The sequence below is a fragment of the Berghia stephanieae genome, chromosome 9, assembly GCF_034508935.2.
Source record: "Berghia stephanieae isolate SIO BIC M18660-M18661 chromosome 9, UCSD_Bste_1.3, whole genome shotgun sequence".
Lineage (NCBI taxonomy): Eukaryota > Metazoa > Mollusca > Gastropoda > Nudibranchia > Aeolidiidae > Berghia > Berghia stephanieae.
In genome coordinates this window covers 24,602,892-24,607,891 of record NC_088368.1, presented here as the reverse complement: position 1 = coordinate 24,607,891, position 5,000 = coordinate 24,602,892, and the positions used below count along the sequence as shown (strand labels likewise).

The 5,000-nt window shown below is 28.6% G+C and overlaps 1 protein-coding gene across 1 annotated transcript in view; it reads right to left on the bottom strand.

Moving 5' to 3' along the window:
* The window catches only part of LOC144979330 (uncharacterized), a 5,132-nt gene extending 2,664 nt beyond the window's left edge, over positions 1 to 2,468 (bottom strand). The window contains exon 1 of the mRNA XM_078925964.1: positions 2,351 to 2,468. The gene's annotated coding sequence lies outside the window, so the exon portion shown is untranslated. The remainder of the gene's footprint in view (positions 1 to 2,350) is intronic.
* Between the last annotated feature and the right edge of the window lie 2,532 nt (positions 2,469 to 5,000).

The following is a 5,000-nucleotide window of genomic DNA, read 5'->3' as shown; positions in this document are numbered from 1 at the left end:
TATAACTCCTGGCTTTATCAATTTTCCGATCAATTTGATTAATGTCTTAATGGGTTGGAAATTACAAATAAGTGACTGGGTTTCTTACTCACAAGAAATTCAGTGAGTGGAAAAGTGCCAGAAGACGATAGAGAATAAAAATTTCGCGACGGTGATGGGGGCTCGAACTCGCGAACTTACTGCTACTCACAATGTAAATTGTAACCGATCGCGTCAGTCTGGTATTATGTCAGAGTGAATTAACCCATTGCTTCTCAAAACGCCTGAGTGCGCCCGCTAAAATCCAACATTGTGCTTCTCAATGCGACCAAATGCGCCCGCTTAGGTTATGGATCAGGTTCAGTGTTTTAAAGCTCATTTATTAAGGAAGGATAACACCTTTGGTGGGTTTTTAGCCAGTATCCCAGATGTAGAGGAATATTGAATGTCAAAGTTTCTAAAAAACAAACAAACTCGTATTGTAAGCTGAACTATGATTTTTTGAAGTGAGACGAATTTTTTCACTCAAATCTAACTGAAACTTGAAATACGGCATTATATTTTTCAAAATTCTTTGATTTTTGAAAATGCTTTAGATTCAACTGCAGATTCAGATTGCAAGATTTCACATCAATATAGTTTTTTTTTTTTTTTTGGTTTTGTTTTCTTTTTTAAAAAGGAAAGTACAATTTAAAGTAATCAAAAACATTCAAAAATGGTATTTGTTTATATTTTTTGACTTTATAATTTTCTCCCAGTGTTGTTATTGTCACAACCATGCATGTCATATTATATCAAATTAATGGACATTCATTTCTTTATTTGAAAATGTCATATCTTATTCAAGACATTAAAATTGTTTTTTTTTTTTTTAGCTGAAATCTAACTTTAACCGTTAGGTTCAGTCTGACACGATGGTCAATGATTAGTGCGGCTATGTGGTCTTGTGGTATGGCACTCGCTTTCAGATCGGAAGGTCCTGGGTTCAAGCCTCGAACGACGCATAGTTGAGTCCTTGGAAAAGGCTCTTTACTCACGTTCTCTCACCGTACTCCGGTGTAAAATGAGTACCTGGCCGTTGACAGCGTTATCTCTGTCTGAAAAAAAATATAAATATCGCCTAACAGGCAAAATGTCTCGTTCTATATAATGTTACGTATTGCTCTTGGCCAGGAACCCTTTGCAAAGCGCTTTGAACATGTTTAGTGGATATTGCCCTATATAAAAGCTCAAGACTTTTTAAAAAATAGATTTTGATTGATGTAACATATCCTTCAACGAGAGGCTTAAATAAATATAAAGGATAAGATCAACTTGATGGATTGATAATATAATTGCACAACTCCGTAATATATATATATATATATATAAAATATATAATATATATATATATATATATATATATACATGTGTGTGTGTGTGTGTGTGTCTTTGTGTCTGTGTGTATATACACACATACACACACACACACGCACACACAGAATAGGTCAAATTGGTGCATAAATTGATACTTTTCATTATAGACCCGTTGATCATAAGCATCTGTTTTTTTAAAGGAATGAAAAGAAAATCCCATTCTTCGTAAAGGTAGTTCAAGTCATGGACTTCTCTATTAAGAGCATTTTTGAAAGCAATATTAATGATGATGATGATGCTGATGCTGATGAAGGATATGATGATGATGATGATGATGATGATGATGATAATAAATAAAATAATAATAATAATAATGATAATAATAATAATAATAATAATAATAATAATAATAATAATAATAATAATAATAATAATATAATAATAATAATAATAATAATAATAATAATAATAATAATAATAATAATAATAATAATAATAATATAATAATAATAATAATAATAATAATAATAATAATAATAATAATAATAATAATAATAATAATAATAATAATAATAATAATAATAATAATAATAATAATAGTAATAATAATAATAGTAATAATAATAATATAATAATAATAATAATAATAATAATAATAATAATAATAATAATAATAATAATAATAATAATAATAATAATAAATAATAATAAAATAATAATAATATATAATAGTAATAATAATAATAATAATAATAATAATAATAATAATATCGAGGCCCCAGCGCTTTACATTACATTCATAAAATCATTTAAAATTAATTACATGACACGAAAAAAAAAAAAAAAATTTTCAAGGCTTCAAGAGTTACTTGAACAGAGGCAATGATTTGGAATCTCGAATTATAGTTATTGACCCAATTGAATTTAAAACTATAGACTGATAGTAGCTCTGATTTATCAAGCCTCTAAAACTGTAGAAGTCAAACCACCCACATCTACACTGTGTCGTGTTTACCTTTAACACTGAAACTCCTGTAGCAATGGATTGGATTGGATAATTAATTATTATCCTTGTTTTGTTTTTCTTTCCAATTCCAGTGTGTCAATTGAAGGCTATGTTCAATAGCATGCATAGTGCAGGATGGTGCAATGCAAAAGACGTTGGAAGTGAAAAATGTGGGAAAGTTTATTCGTCAAAATATATTTTTTATAGTTCTGGATGATACCAGACGGAAATGCGCTGAAAGGCGTACCAAACAGAATAGATAGCCTAACGTAATTATGGGCTTGATTTAACATTGTTATGCATATAATAAACAATACTAAAATTTTAAGTCGCTTTGAGAGTATTTCAATTACCAAAATGGGTCCATCACAATTTGGGCCATCAGACATTCAAATATGTTCACATTGACTCTGAGTGATAATTTTGTACCAGCTTTTAATTTGAATTTATCTATTCGTGTTTTTTTGTGTGTTTTTTTTTTTGGTTATTTTTTTTTAGTTTTTAAAAAAAATAATTTAATTATTATTTTTGTTTTGTATTACGTTTTGGTTGTGACGAATTACGGACAGGCGTCTGTGTAAAATAAATACCTGAAAAAGTGTGTCTCAAGCAGTGCCAGACAAAGCTGAAAGAATCATATGATTTTTTTTTTAAATACCCAAAAACCAAATGCGCAAAGTATGCCAGTATTACGAACATAGCAACGTTGAGTAGCTCTGGGAGTTATTAATTAATTGATTAATCAATTGATTAATTAATTGATTACTTAATTAATTGTTTATTGATTTATTTATTTACTTATACATTTAATTGTTTATTTATTATTATTATTTTTACTAATTATTATGTTCATTTTTAAATTGCGTTTATACACACACACACACACACACATATATATATATATATATATATATATATATATATATATGTATGTATTCATATAATAATTTAATCGTTAAAGTTGTTAAATATTTATTCATCTATTTTTTAGTTATCGTTATAAATGAAAGACAGTTGAACCATAATCAAGGGATGCCACTCATTAAATACAGTAAACTACAGTAGTTTTTCTGCAGTTACCTACCTTACCATAAATACTCTGACAGGGGGACTTTTCTTGTGTATGTGTGGGAATAATATATTCGGTTTGTAATCCATCGCAATATCTTGACTTACGGGATGTTCTTTTTTTTAGAATGAAATGTCTTAATTGGAATCGAACCCAATACCTCTCGAGTAACTTTCCTTAAATAAAACCTTCTTCTTCTTCTTCTTCTTCTTCTTCTTCTTCTTCTTCTTCTTCTTCTTCTTCTTCTTCTTCTTCTTCTTCTTCTTCTTCTTCTTCTTCTTCTTCTTCTTCTTCTTCTTCTTCTTCTTATTATTATTATTATTATTATTGTTATTATTATTATTATTATTATTATTATTATTATTATTATTATTATTATTATTATTATTATTATTGTTTTTATTATTGTTATTATTATTATTATTATTATTATTATTATTATTATTATTATTATTATTATTATTATTATTATTATTATTATTATTATTATTATTATTATTATTATTATTATTACTATTATTATTATTATAATTATTATTATTATTATTATTATTATTATTATTATTATTATTATTATTATTATTATTATTATCATTATTATTATTATGTCCATTATATTGTGTTTATTTGTTAAATGTATACGATTATTTATTTACTTGTCTATTTATCTATTTATTTACTTATCGATCTATTTATTTATCTTTTTTTAAATTCTAATTTTTATTTGTTCATTAATTATTCTTCATCTGTTTATTCATTTATGTATTAATTCATCCATGTTCATATTGTTTGCCACTTTTCATTTTTTTATTTTATTTTCATTGTCACTCATTCAGCCAGTGACCACGCCTAACATTGCTTGACATTGGTGACGAGATCAGACACCAAGCCACACCGAGTAGACGGGCGAACATGGGGTTATGTTGGGTTGGGTTGGGGGGAGGGGGGAGGGGGGGGGGATTAGGAGCGAATATTATGCTACAGGAAGGATGATCTGATCAGTGTTGGTGGAGTGGTTGAGAGGGCGGGGGGAAGAGTTTACCCCCTAAAGGGGCGGTGGCGGGAGGTGAGAAAAGGGATGAACGACGGTGAACGACACGTCGTAAGAGTGAGATATACACGTTCATCAATTATAGGGTATAGGGATTGAACACTAATCCAATGGGTTGCAACTGTGATATTTGATCAGGGGAAAGTCAATAACGTGGTCGAGATGATTACGTAGCTAATCTATAGAATGAAAGCTGACGTCACAAGACTTTTTTTTATGTTTGTTTTATTGAAGAACGCAATTGGGTGATTGGTTCTCACTAAAGTCGCTCTCTCAGACTGATCCGGCGTAAAAAAGTGGTGAGTACTTTACTTAAACGCATATAATCAATTGCGAATCAAGCTTTGGTGATCAAGAAATGTTTATATACACAGACTGAATGAAGTCGACGTCGTTGTTATTATTTTTAGACCATCAGTCGGGTGATTAGATCTCATTAAATTCTCGAAGTTAAACTTTAAAAGTTTAAGGTTATAGATAGTATGCGCTTGGTTAAGAAGTTCCCAACATTGTCATCCGGAAGTATAACGGACCAACAC